General features: G+C 41.5%; 22 pseudogenes; all 22 read left to right on the top strand.

Moving 5' to 3' along the window:
• The first annotated feature begins 113 nt into the window (after positions 1–113).
• Positions 114–232, top strand: LOC149722234 (5S ribosomal RNA; annotated as a pseudogene).
• Positions 233–10,317: 10,085 nt separating this feature from the next.
• Positions 10,318–10,436, top strand: LOC149722233 (5S ribosomal RNA; annotated as a pseudogene).
• A 137-nt stretch (positions 10,437–10,573) lies between these two features.
• LOC149722232 (5S ribosomal RNA) lies at positions 10,574–10,692 on the top strand (annotated as a pseudogene).
• A 123-nt stretch (positions 10,693–10,815) lies between these two features.
• Positions 10,816–10,934, top strand: LOC149722231 (5S ribosomal RNA; annotated as a pseudogene).
• A 375-nt stretch (positions 10,935–11,309) lies between these two features.
• LOC149722230 (5S ribosomal RNA) lies at positions 11,310–11,428 on the top strand (annotated as a pseudogene).
• Positions 11,429–11,551: 123 nt separating this feature from the next.
• Positions 11,552–11,670, top strand: LOC149722229 (5S ribosomal RNA; annotated as a pseudogene).
• Positions 11,671–12,250: 580 nt separating this feature from the next.
• On the top strand, positions 12,251–12,369 carry LOC149722228 (5S ribosomal RNA; annotated as a pseudogene).
• Positions 12,370–12,968: 599 nt separating this feature from the next.
• On the top strand, positions 12,969–13,087 carry LOC149722227 (5S ribosomal RNA; annotated as a pseudogene).
• Positions 13,088–13,224: 137 nt separating this feature from the next.
• Positions 13,225–13,343, top strand: LOC149722226 (5S ribosomal RNA; annotated as a pseudogene).
• Positions 13,344–13,941: 598 nt separating this feature from the next.
• Positions 13,942–14,060, top strand: LOC149722225 (5S ribosomal RNA; annotated as a pseudogene).
• A 137-nt stretch (positions 14,061–14,197) lies between these two features.
• LOC149722224 (5S ribosomal RNA) lies at positions 14,198–14,316 on the top strand (annotated as a pseudogene).
• Positions 14,317–14,439: 123 nt separating this feature from the next.
• Positions 14,440–14,558, top strand: LOC149722223 (5S ribosomal RNA; annotated as a pseudogene).
• Positions 14,559–14,919: 361 nt separating this feature from the next.
• LOC149722222 (5S ribosomal RNA) lies at positions 14,920–15,038 on the top strand (annotated as a pseudogene).
• Positions 15,039–15,175: 137 nt separating this feature from the next.
• LOC149722221 (5S ribosomal RNA) lies at positions 15,176–15,294 on the top strand (annotated as a pseudogene).
• Positions 15,295–15,417: 123 nt separating this feature from the next.
• LOC149722220 (5S ribosomal RNA) lies at positions 15,418–15,536 on the top strand (annotated as a pseudogene).
• Positions 15,537–15,654: 118 nt separating this feature from the next.
• LOC149722219 (5S ribosomal RNA) lies at positions 15,655–15,773 on the top strand (annotated as a pseudogene).
• A 360-nt stretch (positions 15,774–16,133) lies between these two features.
• LOC149722218 (5S ribosomal RNA) lies at positions 16,134–16,252 on the top strand (annotated as a pseudogene).
• A 134-nt stretch (positions 16,253–16,386) lies between these two features.
• Positions 16,387–16,489, top strand: LOC149722217 (5S ribosomal RNA; annotated as a pseudogene).
• Positions 16,490–16,612: 123 nt separating this feature from the next.
• Positions 16,613–16,731, top strand: LOC149722216 (5S ribosomal RNA; annotated as a pseudogene).
• A 579-nt stretch (positions 16,732–17,310) lies between these two features.
• Positions 17,311–17,429, top strand: LOC149722215 (5S ribosomal RNA; annotated as a pseudogene).
• A 137-nt stretch (positions 17,430–17,566) lies between these two features.
• On the top strand, positions 17,567–17,685 carry LOC149722214 (5S ribosomal RNA; annotated as a pseudogene).
• Positions 17,686–17,808: 123 nt separating this feature from the next.
• LOC149722213 (5S ribosomal RNA) lies at positions 17,809–17,927 on the top strand (annotated as a pseudogene).
• Positions 17,928–18,131: the final 204 nt, after the last annotated feature.

Raw genomic sequence — 18,131 nt, 5'->3', positions numbered from 1 at the left:
TTTTTCCTCTTTTAAATTTTAATAGATATGAAAAAAGCAAACATATCTTCTTTTTTGTTATTGTTTTATAAAGATGAAAGTTAATTAAATTCAAATTATTAACTAGCACTCTCCGCAACGGCCATATCACACTGAATACACCGGTTCTCGTCCGATAACCGAAGTTAAGCAGCGTTGAGCGCAGTCAGTACTTGGGAGGGAGACCACTTAGGAACACTGCGTGCCGTTTTTTCACTTTTTACCTCTCCGAGTGACGTATGTCACGGAGAGGTTCTAATTTCGACGTGTCTGTGTGTGTGTGGGTGTGTGTGTGTGTGTGTCTGTCTGTTGTTATACCCACGTGACCGCGTTCGCAGTTTGCAAATCGGAGCAAACGTGTTCTCAATTTCCGGAAATTTCGAAAATTGTATTACACTTACAGGCTATTACTCCATTGCCTGTCTAACATCACCAGCCTCTGGTCTTTGTCCATCCCACATGGACACCAGTCTGTACACACTGGCTTCTAATCACAATCGTCTGCTGCTCTTTGTCCATCCCACATGGACACCAGTCTGTACACACTGGCTTCTAATCCCCACCCTCTTGTGGTCTTTGTTCATCCCACATGGACACCAGTCTGTACACACTGGCTTCTAATCACCACCGTCATCTGCTCTTTGTCCATCCCACATGGACACCAGTCTGTACACCTGGCTTCTAACACCACCATCTTCTGGTCTTTGTTTTTGTCCATCCCACATGGACACCAGTCTGTACACTTGGCTTCTAACACCACCATCTTCTGGTCTTTGTTTTTGTCCATCCCACATGGACACCAGTCTGTACACCTGGCTTCTACTCCATCATCATCGTTAAGGTTAAGACATACGCGGCGATCGGCCAGGGCTACGAGAAACGTCCGGCCTTCCTAAGGTGGGGCTTCCACCAAAGGTTCACGCAATTGCGCTGTTCTTATCCATAGCTGCGATTCGACACCCTTATATACTACCTATTTGAGTAAGGCGACGCAACCGGCGTATGCTTCATTTCAAACGCCAATATTAGTCAAGTCTCTCAAGAATGTTTAATTATTCTTTTTCAAAACGATGTAACGCTCAATAAGGCGAACAACTATCGAAGAAAATATTTAATATTAATTATATTTATTTTAATATTTAAGATAATCATGTCTCTAAACTCAAAATTAATACGGAAAGGGTAAAACAGTAGTCTATGTGTTTGTCTATATGTGTCCGTCCGTTGTTACCCTAGTGCGCTGCGTTAGAAGTTCGTTTTTGTTTTGATGTGTAAAGAAATCCTTCAGAACCTTAATATTCCCGTTTTCCATAATATAAAATGAATATGTGGAAATATTTTTCGTAATTATGATGCATTTAGTACTTTTGTAGCTTTAAAGCTCTATTTCATTTTGATATTCCAAAGATTTTTTTTAATATTATTATTTAAAATGGATGTTTATATATTACTTAAGCTATACTACATCTGTTTATAGCATAATCCTTCCTAAAGTGAATAAAGCGCAACGCTACAATGTTGGTCAAATGAACTTATATTTGTTAATAGGCCTAGTGAACCAAAAAGTAAACGCTTGGGTTTGGTTTTCGTTTCTGTAATGCAGAGACAATAACGGTTCAGAGTGAGCCGAAAGTTAAATACACTATTAAATAATTAGGCTTAGATTATATAATCATGGTGGAAATCTGGGCCGCGTTCAGCAGAGCCCAGCGCTGTTAGCAGTGTCCTACATACCGGATTTTGTTTTTGAATTTTGACGTCACGGTGCTTAGCGCTGAGCTAGCGCGGTCTTCAAAGAAAATAGTCGGCTTTTTGGATAACGTGACGTAAAACGTGTAGTTCTCAGCTTGGCGAAAAAACCATGGATGAATCAATACAAATAGCTCTATGGGACTATAGCTATTTAATTGGCGTGAAACCAGTTGATCACGCGAGAATTTTAAGAGATATGTTAGTTTCTAATTTTAATTATAAAAGTTGTTATCTATCTCTATAAATATGTTATCATACAATTTTTGTTAAGCCTTGGTACCTTGCACGCTTTATTGCGCTAGCGTCTCAGAAGTAGCGAGAAAAGTCGTAACTTTTCAACAATACCTGACAACCATTTAATTTCTGGGCGTCCGTGGCGCAATGGCTAGCGCGTTCGGCTGTTAACCAATAGCTTGGTGGTTCGAGCCCACCCGGGAGCGGTGTTTTTGGATCTCAAATAAAACGTAAATAGCCAAAGTTTTTCTACAATACCTGACGACCATTTAATTTTTGGGCTTCCGTGGCGCAATGGTTAGTGCAATCAGCTGTTAACCGAAAGGTTGGTGGATCGAGCCCAAACGAGAGAGAATTTGTGGGGTCTCAGATGTAGCGAGAAAAGTCGTAACTTATCAACAATACCTGACAAACATTTAATTTCTGGGCGTCCGTGGCGCAATGGCTAGCGCGTTCGGCTGTTAACCGAAAGGTTGGTGGTTCGAGCCCATCCGGGAGCGGTGTTGTGACGTCTCAGATGTTACGTAAAATGTCAGAGTTTTTCCACAATACCTGACGAACATTTAATTTTTGGGCTTCCGTGGCGCAGTAATTAGCGCGTCCAGCTCTTAATCGAAAGGTTGGTGGTTCGAGCCCACCCGGAAGAGGTGTTGTGGGGTCTCAGATGTTGCGTTAAAAGTCAAAACTTTTCCACAATACGTGACAACCATTTAATTTCTGATCTTCCTTGGCTCAATGGTTAGCGCGTTCGGCTGTTAACCAATAGGTTGGTGGTTCGTGCCCACCCGGGAGCGGTGTTTTTGGATCTCAAATGTAACGTAAATAGCCAAAGTTTTTCCACAATACCTGACGAAAATTTAATTTTTGGGCTTCAGTGGCGCAATGGTCAGCGCGTTCAGCTGTTAACCGAAAGGTTGGTGGTTCGAGCCCCCCGGGAGCGGTGTTGTGACGTCTCAGATGTAACGTAAAATGTCAGAGTTTTTCCACAACACCTGACGAACATTTAACTTTTGGGCTTCCGTAGCGCAATGGTTAGCGCGTTCAGCTGTTAATCGAAAGGTTGGTGGTTCGAGCCCGCCCGGAAGAGGTATTGTGTGGTCTCAGATGTAGCGTAAAAAGTCAAAACTTTTCCACAATACGTGACAACCAATTAATTTCTGAGCTTCCGTGGCTCAATGGTTAGCGCGTTCGGCTGTTAATCGAAAGGTTGGTGGTTCGAGCCCATCTGGGAGCGGTGTTGTGAGGTCTCAGATGTAGCGTAAAAAGCCAAAGTTTTTCCACAATACCTGACAACCGTTTAATTTCTGAGCTTCCGTGGCTCAATGGTTAGCGCGTTCGGCTGTTAACCAATAGGTTGGTGGTTCGAGCCCACCCGGGAGCGGTGTTGTGGGATCTGAAATGTAACGTAGAAAGCCAAAGTTTTTGCACAATAAATGACGACCATTTAATTTTTGGGCTTCCGTGGCGCAATGGTTAGCGCGTTCGGCTGTTAACCAATAGGTTGGTGGTTCGACCCCATCCGGGAGCGGTGTTGTGAGGTCTCAGATGTGACGTAAAAAGTCAAGGTTTTTACATAATACCTGACGAGCATTTAACTTTTGGGCTTCCGTGTCGCAATGGTTAGCGCGTTCGGCTGTTAACCAATAGGTTGGTGGTTCGAGCCCATCCGGGAGCGGTGTTGTGAGGTCTCGGATGTGACGTAAAAAGTCAAGGTTTTTACACAATACCTAACGAGCATTTAACTTTTGGGCTTCCGTGGCGCAATGGTTTGCGCGTTCGGCTGTTAACCAATAGGTTGGTGGTTCGAGCCCATCCGGGAGCGGTGTTGTGAGGTCTCAGATGTGACGTAAAAAGTCAAGGTTTTTACACAATATCTGACGAGCATCTAATTTTTGGGCTTCCGTGGCGCAATGGTTAGCGCGTTCAGCTGTTAATCGAAAGGTTGGTGGTTCGAGCCCACCCGGGAGAGGTGTTGTGGGGTCTCAAATGTAACGTAGAAAGCCAAAGTTTTTCCACAATACCTGACAACCGTTTAATTTCTGAGCTTCCGTTTCTCAATGGTTAGCGCGTTCAGCTGTTAACCAATAGGTTGGTGGTTCGAGCCCACCCGGGAGCGGTGTTGTGTGATCTCAAATGTAACGTAGAAAGCCAAAGTTTTTACACAATACCTGACGACCATTTAATTTTTGGGCTTCCGTGGCGCAATGGTTAGCGCGTTCGGCTGTTAACCAATAGGTTGGTGGTTCGAGCCCATCCGGGAGCGGTGTTGTGAGGTCTCAGATGTGACGTAAAAAGTCAAGGTTTTTACACAATACCTGACGAGCATTTAATTTTTGGGCTTCCGTGGCACAATGGTTAGTGCAATCAGCTGTTAACCGAAAGGTTGGTGGTTCGAGCCCAAACGAGAGAGGATTTGTGGGGTCTCAGATGTAGCGAGAAAAGTCGTAACTTTTCAACAATACCTGACAACCATTTAATTTCTGGGCGTCCGTGGCGCAATGGTTAGCGCGTTCGGCTGTTAACCGAAAGGTTGGTGGTTCGAGCCCATCCGGGAGCGGTGTTGTGAGGTCTCAGATGTAGCGTGAAAAGTCAAACTTTTTCCATAATACGTGATAACCATTTATTTTCTGAGCTTCCGTGGCTCAATGGTTAGCGCGTTCGGCTGTTATCCAATAGGTTGGTGGTTCGAGCCCACCCGGGAGCGGTGTTTTGGGATCTCAAATGTAACGTAAATAGCCAAAGTTTTTCCACAATACCTGACGACCATTTAATTTTTGGGCCTCAGTGGCGCAATGGTTAGCGCGTTCAGCTGTTAACCGAAAGGTTGGTGGTTCGAGCCCAAACGAGAGAGGATTTGTGGGGTCTCAGAAGTAGCGTGAAAAGTCGTAACTTTTCAACAATACCTGACAACCATTTAATTTTTGGGCGTCCGTGGCGCAATGGTTAGCGCGTTCGGCTGTTAACCGAAAGGTTGGTGGTTCGAGCCCATCCAGGAGCGGTGTTGTGACGTCTCAGATGTGACGTAAAAAGTCAAGGTTTTTACACGATACCTGACGAGCATTTAACTTTTGGGCTTCCGTGGCGCAATGGTTAGCGCGTTCGGCTGTTAACCAATAGGTTAGTGGTTCGAGCCCATCCGGGAGCGGTGTTGTGAGGTCTCAGATGTGACGTAAAAAGTCAAGATTTTTACACAATACCTGACGAGCATTTAATTTTTGGGATTCCGTGGCGCAATGGTTAGCGCGTTCAGCTGTTAATCGAAAGGTTAGTGGTTCGAGCCCACGCTGGAGAGGTGTTGTGGGGTCTCAAATGTAACGTAGAAAGCCAAAGTTTTTCCACAACACCTGACAACCATTTAATTTCTGAGCTTCCGTGGCTCAATGGTTAGCGCGTTCGGCTGTTAACCAATAGGTTGGTTGTTCGAGCCCATCCGGGAGCGGTGTTGTGAGGTCGCAGATGTGACGTAAAAAGTCAAGGTTTTTACACAATACCTGACGAGCATTTAACTTTTGGGCTTCCGTGGCGCAATGGTTAGCGCGTTCGGCGGTTAACCAATAGGTTGGTGGTTCGAGCCCATCCGGGAGCGGTGTTGTGAGGTCTCAGATGTGACGTAAAAAGTCAAGTTTTTTGCACAATACCTGACGAGCATTTAGCTTTTGGGCTTCCGTGGCGCAATGGTTAGCGCGTTCGGCTGTTAACCAATAGGTTGGTGGTTCGAGCCCATCCGGGAGCGGTGTTGTGAGGTCTCAGATGTGACGTAAAAAGTCAAGGTTTTTACACAATACCTGACGAGCATTTAATTTTTGGGCTTCCGTGGCACAATGGTTAGCGCGTTCAGCTGTTAATCGAAAGGTTGGTGGTTCGAGCCCACCCGGGAGAGGTGTTGTGGGGTCTCAAATGTAACGTAGAAAGCCAAAGTTTTTCCACAATACCTGACAACAATTTAATTTCTGAGCTTCCGTGGCTCAATTGTTAGCGCGTTCGGCTGTTAACCAATAGGTTGGTGGTTCGACCCCATCCGGGAGCGGTGTTGTGAGGTCTCAGATGTGACGTAAAAAGTCAAGGTTTTTACATAATACCTGACGAGCATTTAACTTTTGGGCTTCCGTGTCGCAATGGTTAGCGCGTTCGGCTGTTAACCAATAGGTTGGTGGTTCGAGCCCATCCGGGAGCGGTGTTGTGAGGTCTCAGATGTGACGTAAAAAGTCAAGGTTTTAACACAATACCTAACGAGCATTTAACTTTTGGGCTTCCGTGGCGCAATGGTTAGCGCGTTCGGCTGTTAACCAATAGGTTGGTGGTTCGAGCCCATCCGGGAGCGGTGTTGTGAGGTCTCAGATGTGACGTAAAAAGTCAAGGTTTTTACACAATACCTGACGAGCATTTAACTTTTGGGCTTCCGTGGCGCAATGGTAAGCGCGTTCGGCTGTTAACCAATAGGTTGGTGGTTCGAGCCCATCCGGGAGCGGTGTTGTGAGGTCTCAGATGTGACGTAAGAAGTCAAGGTTTTTACACAATACCTGACGAGTATTTAACTTTTGGGCTTCCGTGGCGCAATGGTTAGCGCGTTCGGCTGTTAATCAATAGGTTGGTGGTTCGAGCCCATCCGGGAGCGGTGTTGTGAGGTCTTAGATGTGACGTAAAAAGTCAAGGTTTTTACACAATACCTGACGAGCATTTAATTTTTTGGATTCCGTGGCGCAATGGTTAGCGCGTTCAGCTGTTAATCGAAAGGTTAGTGGTTCGAGCCCACGCGGGAGAGGTGTTGTGGGGTCTCAAATGTAACGTAGAAAGCCAAAGTTTTTCCACAACACCTGACAACCATTTAATTTCTGAGCTTCCGTGGCTCAATGGTTAGCGCGTTCGGCTGTTAACCAATAGGTTGGTGGTTCGAGCCCATCCGGGAGCGGTGTTGTGAGGTCTCAGATGTGACGTAAAAAGTCAAGGTTTTTACACAATACCTGACGAGCATTTAACTTTTGGGCTTCCGTGGCTCAATGGTTAGCGCGTTCGGCGGTTAACCATTAGGTTGGTGGTTCGAGCCCATCCGGGAGCGGTGTTGTGAGGTCTCAGATGTGACGTAAAAAGTCAAGTTTTTTGCACAATACCTGACGAGCATTTAGCTTTTGGGCTTCCGTGGCGCAATGGTTAGCGCGTTCGGCTGTTAAGCAATAGGTTGGTGGTTCGAGCCCATCCGGGAGCGATGTTGTGAGGTCTCAGATGTGACGTAAAAAGTCAAGGTTTTTACACAATACCTGACGAGCATTTAAATTTTGGGCTTCCTTGGCGCAATGGTTAGCGCGTTCGGCTGTTAACCAATAGGTTGGTGGTTCGAGCCCACCCGGGAGCGGTGTTGTGGGATCTGAAATGTAACGTAGAAAGCCAAAGTTTTTGCACAATAAATGACGACCATTTAATTTTTGGGCTTCCGTGGCGCAATGGTTAGCGCGTTCGGCTGTTAACCAATAGGTTGGTGGTTCGACCCCATCCGGGAGCGGTGTTGTGAGGTCTTAGATGTGACGTAAAAAGTCAAGGTTATAAAGATGAAGGTTAATTTGTCTCACTTAATTTAAATTCGAATTTTTAACTAGCACTCTCGGCAACGGCCATATCACGCTGAGAACACCGGTTCTCGTCCGATCGCCGACGTTAGCAGCGTCGAGCGCAGTCAGTACTTGGGAATACTGCGTGCCGTTGGCTTTTCACTTTTGTTTCCTCTATTAAATTCCACCCGATTTGAAAAAAGCACACATATCTTCTTTTTACCTCTCCGAGTGACGTATGTCACGGAGAGGTTCTAATTTCGACGTGTGTGTGTGTCTGTCTGTGTGTTTGTCTGTTGTTACACCCACGTGACCGCGTTCGCAGTTTCCAAATTGGAGCAAACGTGTTCGCCATTTCCGAACTGCTTTCACAGTCACGGAAATGGCTCTTTTACTTGAGTTCTCACACCACCATCTTCTCGTCTTTGTCCATCCCACACGGACACCAGTCTGTACTTACTGGCTTCTAATCACCACCATCTTTTGGTCTTCGTCCATCCCACATGGACACCAGTCTGTATTCATTGGCTTCTAATCACCACCATCTTCGGGTCTTCGTCCATTCCACTTGGACACCAGTCTGTACATACTGGCTTCTAGTCTGTACATACTGGCTTCTAATCTCCACTATCTTTTGGTCTTCGTCCATCCCACATGGACACCAGTCTGTACATACTGGCTTCTAATCACCACCATCTTCTGGTCTTCGTCCATCCCACTTGGACACCAGTCTGTACATACTGGCTTCTAAACACCACCATCTACTGGTCTTCCGTCTATTCCACATAGACACCAATCTGTCTTATTGGCTTCTAACTCCATAGTCATCGTTTGGTTTAAGACATTCGCGGCGATCAGCTAGGGTTACGAGAAACGTCTAGCCTCCCTAGGGTGGGTTGTCCACCAAAGGTTTTCGCAATTGCGGTTGTTCTTGCTTTTAGCTGTAGTTCGACACCCTTATATACTACCTATTTGAGTAAGGTAATGCAACCGGCGTATGCTTCATTTCAAACGCCAAAATTAGTCAAGTCTCTCAAGAATGTCTAATTGTTCTTTATCAACGCGATGTAACGCTCTATAAGGCGAACAACTAACGAAGAAAATATTTAATATTAATTATATTTATTTTAATATTTAAGATAATCTAGTTTCTCAACTCAAAATTAAAACGGAAAGAGTTAAAAAGCAGCCTATGTTTTAGTCTGTGTGTGTCCGTCCGTTAGTGCACCGCGTTAGCAGTTCGCTTTGTTTTGTGGAAAGAAATCCTACAAAACCTTAATATTTGGTTTTCTCATAATATATTATTAATATATGGAAATATTTTTCGTAATTTCGATGCCTTTAGTGGTTTTGTAGCTATAAAGCTCTGTTTCATTCTGATATCCCAAGAATATTTTTTATTATTATTATTTGAAATCGATGTTTATATATTACTTAAGCTATACTGCATCTGTTTATAGCATAATTCTTTCTAAAGTGATTTCAAGAAGAACGCAACTATATTGGGCAAATGAACTTTTATTTGTCATTAGGCTTAGTGAACCAAAAAGTAAACGCTTGGGTTTGGTTTTCGTTTCTGTAATACAGAGACATTAACGGTTCAGAGTGAGCCGAAAGTTAAATACACTTTTAAATAATTAGGCTTAGACTTTATAATCATGGTGGAAATCTGGGCCGCGTTCAGCAGAGCTCAGCGCTGTCAGGCGCTGTTAGCAGTGTCATCCAGAACGGGATTTTGTTATTGAATTTTGACGTCACGGTGCTCAGTGAGCCAGCGCGGTCTTCAAGGAAAATAGTCGGGTTTTTGGATAACGTGACGTAAAACGCGTAGTTCTCAGCTTGGCGAAAAAGCATGGAGGAATTAATACAAATAGCTCTTGCTGATTCTGATGGGACTATAGCTATTTAATTGGCGTGAAACAAGTTGATCACGCGAGAGCGGCGAGAAGTTTAAGAGACATGTTAGTTTCTATGTTTAATTATAAAAGTTGTTCTTATCTATCTCCATAAATATGTTATCATACAATTTTTGTTAAGCCTTTGTACCTTGCACGCTTTATTGCGCTAGCTTCATTTTTAAAAGACCGATGACCGGAGAAAAGCTATGACGACAGATCTCACCAGAAAACGTTTTCCAAAATCCGCTGTCTTTTTTGGTGAGCTCTGCTGAACGCAGCCCAGATCAGTGAAAGGTCTGATCGTAATCGGATTATAGCTTCGTGTGTTCATGCTTTTTATGGTGCGCATTTACCTTCAGTGTGTGTAGCCACAAATTAGCTTTGGTGTTATGTAACTTTAATCGTCATGTTGACAAACTAAGAAAATTGTTGAGGTGAAAGGAGAGGATAGTGTTTACATGGCAACCCTGTTGTGAATATGGCTTTGAACATAGAGGGTATACAGTTGAGGAGTAGCAAATTGGGCCTTTACAAATACGTAAAGGTAATATCCCTCCAAAGTTTTATCTCTTCATTTCCCGTTTTTCCCCCATCGGATGATTTTAATGTGTACAAGTATATCCTTATTGGATGTAAAATGTCGTCTGATTTACAGTATATTTGCTATGCTTTGTATACTGCTTTAATATTTCATAAATTTTAACTTCAGTATTTGTTCATAAAAAAAAGAAACATTTCCATAACTGGGTAAATATGTTTGTAGGTAGTCCTTCTCTTGACTCGGAGAGGTAATATTTTGGTTTTCCCAACTTGTTGTTATTGTTTTATAAAGATGAAAGTTAATTAAATTCAAATTATTAACTAGCACTCTCGGCAACGGCCATATCACGCTGAATACACCGGTGTTCGTCCGAAAACCGAAGTTAAGCAGCGTCGAGCGTAGTCACTACTTGGGAGGGAGACCACTTAGGTACACTGCGTGCCGTTGGCTTTTTCACTTTTTTTTCCTCTTTTAAATTCCAATCGATTTGAAAAGAGCAAACTTATTTTCTTTTTGTTATTGTTTTAAAAAGATGATGGTTAATTTGTCTCACTTAATTTAAATTCGAATTATTAACTAGCACTCTCGGCAACGACCATATCACGCTGAAAAAAGCGGTTCTCTTCCGATCACCGAAGTTAAGCAGCGTCGAGCGCAGTCAGTACTTGGGATGGAGACCACTTAGGAACACTGCGAGCCGTTGGCTTTTTCACTTTTTTTTCCTCTTTTAAATTTTAATAGATATGAAAAAAGCAAACATATCTTCTTTTTTGTTATTGTTTTATAAAGATGAAAGTTAATTAAATTCAAATTATTAACTAGCACTCTCGGCAACGGCCACATCACGATGAATACACCGGTTCTCGTCCGATAACCGAAGTTAAGCAGCGTCGAGCGCAGTCAGTACTTGGGAGGGAGACCACTTAGGAACACTGCGTGCCGTTGATTTTTTCACTTTTTTTTTCCTCTTATAAATTTTAATAGATATGAAAAAAGCAAACATGTTTTTTTTGTTATTGTTTTAAAATGATGAAGGTTAATTTGTCTCACTTAATTTAAATTCGAATTATTAACAAGCACTCTCGGCAACGGCCATATCACGCTGAAAACACCGGTTTTCGTCCGATCACCGAAGTTAAGCAGCGTCGAGCGCATACAGTACTTGGGAATACTGGGTTCCGTTGGTTTTTCACTTTTTTTTCCTCTTTTAAATTCCAATCGATTTGAAAAGAGCAAACTTATTTTCTTTTTGTTATTGTTTTAAAAAGATGATGGTTAATTTGTCTCACTTAATTTAAATTCGAATTATTAACTAGCACTCTCGGCAACGACCATATCACGCTGAAAAAAGCGGTTCTCGTCCGATCACCGAAGTTAAGCAGCGTCGAGCGCAGTCAGTACTTGGGATGGAGACCACTTAGGAACACTGCGAGCCGTTGGCTTTTTCACTTTTTTTTCCTCTTTTAAATTTTAATAGATATGAAAAAAGCAAACATATCTTCTTTTTTGTTATTGTTTTATAAAGATGAAAGTTAATTAAATTCAAATTATTAACTAGCACTCTCGGCAACGGCCACATCACGCTGAATACACCGGTTCTCGTCCGATAACCGAAGTTAAGCAGCGTCGAGCGCAGTCAGTACTTGGGAGGGAGACCACTTAGGAACACTGCGTGCCGTTGATTTTTTCACTTTTTTTTCCTCTTATAAATTTTAATAGATATGAAAAAAGCAAACATGTTTTTTTTGTAATTGTTTTAAAATGATGAAGGTTAATTTGTCTCACTTAATTTAAATTCGAATTATTAACAAGCACTCTCGGCAACGGCCATATCACGCTGAAAACACCGGTTTTCGTCCGATCACCGAAGTTAAGCAGCGTCGAGCGCATACAGTACTTGGGAATACTGGGTTCCGTTGGTTTTTCACTTTTGTTTCCTCTTTTAAATTCCACCCGATATGAAAGAAGCAAACATATCTTCTTTTTGTTATTGTTTTATAAAGATGAAAGTTAATTAAATTCAAATTATTAACTAGCACTCTCGGCAACGGCCGTATCACGCTGAATACACCGGTTCTCGTCCGATAACCGAAGTTAAGCAGCGTCGAGCGCAGTCAGTACTTGGGAACACTGCATGCCGACGGCTTTTTCACTTTTGTTTCCTCTTAAATTCCACCAGATATGAAAAAACAAACATGTCTTCTTATTGTTATTTTTTATAAAGATGAAGGTTAATTAAGTTCAAATTATTAACTAGCACTCTCGGCAACGGCCATATCACGCTGAATACACCGGTTCTCGTCCGATAACTGAAGTTAATCAGCGTCGAGCGCAGTCACTACTTGGGAGGGCGACAACTTAGGAACACTGCGTGCCGTTAGCTTTTTCACTTTCTTTTTCCTCTTTTAAATTCCAATAGATATGAAAAAAGCAAACATATTTTCTTGTTTTTATTGTTTTAAAAAGATGAAGGTTAATTTGTCTCACTTAATTTAAATTCGAATTATTATCTAGCACTCTCGGAAACGGCCATATCACGCTGAGAACACCGGTTCTCGTCCGATCGCCGACGTTAGCAGCGTCGAGCGCAGTCAGTACTTGGGAATACTGCGTGCCGTTGGCTTTTTCACTTTTGTTTCCTCTTTTAAATTCCACCCGATATGAAAAAAGCAAATATATCTTCTTTTTTTTATTGTTTTATAAAGATGAAGGTTAATTTGTCTCACTTAATTTAAATTCGAATTTTTAACTAGCACTCTCGGCAACGGCCATATCACGCTGAGAACACCGGTTCTCGTCCGATCGCCGACGTTAGCAGCGTCGAGCGCAGTCAGTACTTGGGAATACTGCGTGCCGTTGGTTTTTCACTTTTGTTTCCTCTTTTAAATTCCACCCGATTTGAAAAAGCACAGATATCTTCTTTTTGTTATTGTTTTATAAAGATGAAAGTTAATTAAACTAAAATTATTAACTAGCACTCTCGGCAACGGCCATATCACGCTGAATACACCGGTTCTCGTCCGATAACTGAAGTTAAGCAGCGTCGAGCTCAGTCACTACTTGGGAGGGAGACCACTTAGGAACACTGCGTGCCGTTGGCTTTTTCACTTTTTTTTCCTCTTTTAAATTTTAATAGATATGAAAAAAGCAAACATGTTTTCATTTTGTTATTGTTTTAAAATGATGAAGGTTAATTTGTCTCACTTAATATAAATTCGAATTATTAACTAGCACTCTCGGCAACGAGCATATCACGCTGAATACAGCGGTTCTCGTCCGATCACCGAAGTTAAGCAGCGTCGAGCGCAGTCAGTACTTGGGATGGAGACCACTTAGGAACACTGCGTGCCGTTGGCTTTTTCACTTTTTTTTCCTCTTTTAAATTTTAATAGATATGAAAAAAGCAAACATGTTTTCATTTTGTTATTGTTTTAAAATGATGAAGGTTAATTTGTCTCACTTAATTTAAATTCGAATTATTAACTAGCACTCTCGGCAACGGCCATATCACGCTGAGAACACCGGTTCTCGTCCGATCGCCGACGTTAGCAGCGTCGAGCGCAGTCAGTACTTGGGAATACTGCGTGCCGTTGGCTTTTTCACTTTTGTTTCCTCTTTTAAATTCCACCCGATATGAAAAAAGCAAACATATCTTCTTTTTGTTATTGTTTTATAAAGATGAAGGTTAATTTGTCTCACTTAATTTAAATTCGAATTTTTAACTAGCACTCTCGGCAACGGCCATTTCACGCTGAGAACACCGGTTCTCGTCCGATCGCCGACGTTAGCAGCGTCGAGCGCAGTCAGTACTTGGGAATACTGCGTGCCGTTGGTTTTTCACTTTTGTTTCCTCTTTTAAATTCCACCCGATTTGAAAAAGCACAGATATCTTCTTTTTGTTATTTTTTTATAAAGATGAAAGTTAATTAAATTAAAATTATTAAATAGCACTCTCGGCAACGGCCATATCACGCTGAATACACCGGTTCTCGTCCGATAACTGAAGTTAAGCAGCGTCGAGCGCAGTCACTACTTGGGAGGGAGACCACTCAGGAACACTGCGTGCCGTTGGATTTTTCACTTTTTTTTCCTCTTTTAAATTTTAATAGATATGAAAAAAGCAAACATGTTTTCATTTTGTTATTGTTTTAAAATGATGAAGGTTAATTTGTCTCACTTAATTTAAATTCGAATTATTAACTAGCACTCTCGGCAACGAGCATATCACGCTGAATACAGCGGTTCTCGTCCGATCACCGAAGTTAAGCAGCGTCGAGCGCAGTCAGTACTTGGGATGGAGACCACTTAGGAACACTGCGTGCCGTTGGCTTTTTCACTTTTTTTTCCTCTTTTAAATTTTAATAGATATGAAAAAAGCAAACATATCTTCTTTTTTGTTATTGTTTTATAAAGATGAAAGTTAATTAAATTCAAATTATTAACTAGCACTCTCGGCAACGGCCATATCACGCTGAATACACCGGTTCTCGTCCGATCACCGAAGTTAAGCAGCGTCGAGCGCAGTCACTACTTGGGAGGGAGACCACTTAGGTACACTGCGTGCCGTTGGCTTTTTCACTTTTTTTCCTCTTTTAAATTCCAATAGATTTGAAAAAAGCAAACTTATTTTCTTTTTGTTTTTGTTTTAAAAAGATGATGGTTAATTTGTCTCACTTAATTTAAATTCGAATTATTACCTAGCACTCTTGGCAACGGCCATATCACGCTGAATACACCGGTTCTCGTCCGATAACCGAAGTTAAGCAGCGTCGAGCGCATACAGTACTTGGGAATACTGCGTGCCGTTTGCTTTTTCACTTTTGTTTCCTCTTTCAAATTCCACCAAATATGAAAAAAGCAAACATATCTTCTTTTTGTTATTGTTTTATAAAGATGAAAGTTAATTAAATTAAGATTATTAACTAGCACTCTCGGCAACGGCCATATCACGCTGAATGCACCGGTTCTCGTCCGATAACTGAAGTTAAGCAGCGTCGAGCGCAGTCACTACTTGGGAGGGAGACCACTTAGGAACACTGCGTGCCGTTGGCTTTTTCACTTTTTTTTCCTCTTTTAAATTTTAATAGATATGAAAAAAGCAAACATGTTTTCATTTTGTTATTGTTTTAAAATGATGAAGGTTAATTTGTCTCACTTAATTTAAATTCGAATTATTAACTAGCACTCTCGGCAACGACCATATCACGCTGAATACAGCGGTTCTCGTCCGATCACCGAAGTTAAGCAGCGTCGAGCGCAGTCAGTACTTGGGATGGAGACCACTTAGGAACACTGCGTGCCGTTGGCTTTTTCACTTTTTTTTCCTCTTTTAAATTTTAATAGATATGAAAAAAGCAAACATATCTTCATTTTTGTTATTGTTTTATAAAGATGAAAGTTAATTAAATTCAAATTATTAACTTGCACTCTCGGCAACGGCCATATCACGCTGAATACACCGGTTCTCGTCCGATAACCGAAGTTAAGCAGCGTCGAGCGCAGTCAGTACTTGGGAGGGAGACCACTTAGGAACACTGCGTGCCGTTTTTTCACTTTTTTTCCCTCTTATAAATTGTAATAGATATGAAAAAGCAAACATATCTTCTTTTTTGTTATTGTTTTATAAAGATGAAAGTTAATTAAATTCAAATTATTAACTAGCACTCTCGGCAACGGCCATATCACGCTGAATACACCGGTTCTCGTCCGATCACCGAAGTTAAGAAGCGTCGAGCGCAGTCAGTACTTGGGAGGGCGACCACTTAGGAACACTGCGTGCCGTTAGCTTTTTCACTTTTTTTTCCTCTTTTAAATTCCAATAGATATAAAAAAGCAAACATATTTTCTTTTTGTTATTGTTTTAAAAAGATGAAGGTTAATTAGTCTCACTTAATTTAAGTTCGAATTATTATCTAGCACTCTCGGCAACGGCCATATCACGCTGAGAACACCGGTTCTCGTCCGATCGCCGACGTTAGCAGCGTCGAGCGCAGTCAGTACTTGGGAATACTGCGTGCCGTTGGCTTTTTCACTTTTGTTTCCTCTTTTAAATTCCACCCGATATGAAAAAAGCAAACATATCTTCTTTTTGTTATTGTTTTATAAAGATGAAAGTTTATTTAGTTCAAATTATTAACTAGCATTCTCGGCAACGGCCATAACACGCTGAATACACCGGTTCTCGTCCGATCACCGAAGTTAAGCAGCGTCGAGCGCAGTCAGTACTTGGGAGGGAGACCACTTAGGAACACTGCGTGCCGTTGGGTTTTTCACTTTTTTTCCTCTTTTAAATTTTAATAGATATGAAAAAAGCAAACATGTTTTTTTTGTTATTGTTTTAAAATTATGAAGGTTAATTTGTCTCACTTAATTTAAATTCGAATTATTAACTAGCACTCTCGGCAACGGCCATATCACGCTGAAAACACCGGTTCTCGTCCGATCACCGAAGTTAAGCAGCGTCGAGCGCATACAGTACTTGGGAATACTGCGTGCCGTTGGCTTTTTCACTTTTTTTTCCTCTTTTAAATTTTAATAGATATGAAAAAAGCAAACATATCTTCATTTTTGTTATTGTTTTATAAAGATGAAAGTTAATTAAATTCAAATTATTAACTTGCACTCTCGGCAACGGCCATATCACGCTGAATACACCGGTTCTCGTCCGATAACCGAAGTTAAGCAGCGTCGAGCGCAGTCAGTACTTGGGAGGGAGACCACTTAGGAACACTGCGTGCCGTTTTTTCACTTTTTTTCCCTCTTATAAATTTTAATAGATATGAAAAAGCAAACATATCTTCTTTTTTGTTATTGTTTTATAAAGATGAAAGTTAATTAAATTCAAATTATTAACTAGCACTCTCGGCAACGGCCATATCACGCTGAATACACCGGTTCTCGTCCGATAACCGAAGTTAAGCAGCGTCGAGCGCATACAGTACTTGGGAATAGTGCGTTCCGTTGGTTTTTCACTTTTGTTTCCTCTTTTAAATTCCACCCGATATGAAAGAAGCAAACATATCTTCTTTTTGTTATTGTTTTATAAAGATGAAGGTTAATTTGTCTCACTTAATTTAAATTCGAATTTTTAACTAGCACTCTCGGCAACGGCCATTTCACGCTGAGAACACCGGTTCTCGTCCGATCGCCGACGTTAGCAGCGTCGAGCGCAGTCAGTACTTGGGAATACTGCGTGCCGTTGGTTTTTCACTTTTGTTTCCTCTTTTAAATTCCACCCGATTTGAAAAAGCACAGATATCTTCTTTTTGTTATTTTTTTATAAAGATGAAAGTTAATTAAATTAAAATTATTAAATAGCACTCTCGGCAACGGCCATATCACGCTGAATACACCGGTTCTCGTCCGATAACTGAAGTTAAGCAGCGTCGAGCGCAGTCACTACTTGGGAGGGAGACCACTCAGGAACACTGCGTGCCGTTGGATTTTTCACTTTTTTTTCCTCTTTTAAATTTTAATAGATATGAAAAAAGCAAACATGTTTTCATTTTGTTATTGTTTTAAAATGATGAAGGTTAATTTGTCTCACTTAATTTAAATTCGAATTATTAACTAGCACTCTCGGCAACGAGCATATCACGCTGAATACAGCGGTTCTCGTCCGATCACCGAAGTTAAGCAGCGTCGAGCGCAGTCAGTACTTGGGATGGAGACCACTTAGGAACACTGCGTGCCGTTGGCTTTTTCACTTTTTTTTCCTCTTTTAAATTTTAATAGATATGAAAAAAGCAAACATATCTTCTTTTTTGTTATTGTTTTATAAAGATGAAAGTTAATTAAATTCAAATTATTAACTAGCACTCTCGGCAACGGCCATATCACGCTGAATACACCGGTTCTCGTCCGATCACCGAAGTTAAGCAGCGTCGAGCGCAGTCACTACTTGGGAGGGAGACCACTTAGGTACACTGCGTGCCGTTGGCTTTTTCACTTTTTTTCCTCTTTTAAATTCCAATAGATTTGAAAAAAGCAAACTTATTTTCTTTTTGTTTTTGTTTTAAAAAGATGATGGTTAATTTGTCTCACTTAATTTAAATTCGAATTATTACCTAGCACTCTTGGCAACGGCCATATCACGCTGAATACACCGGTTCTCGTCCGATAACCGAAGTTAAGCAGCGTCGAGCG

Source organism: Phalangium opilio, unplaced genomic scaffold (genome assembly GCF_054372755.1).
Source record: "Phalangium opilio isolate 3A_F unplaced genomic scaffold, DU_Popi_V2 ptg000002l_1, whole genome shotgun sequence".
NCBI classification, from domain to species: Eukaryota; Metazoa; Arthropoda; class Arachnida; order Opiliones; family Phalangiidae; genus Phalangium; species Phalangium opilio.
Note: the sequence above shows the minus strand (reverse complement) of the source record. Positions and strands in the feature narration are given on the sequence as shown.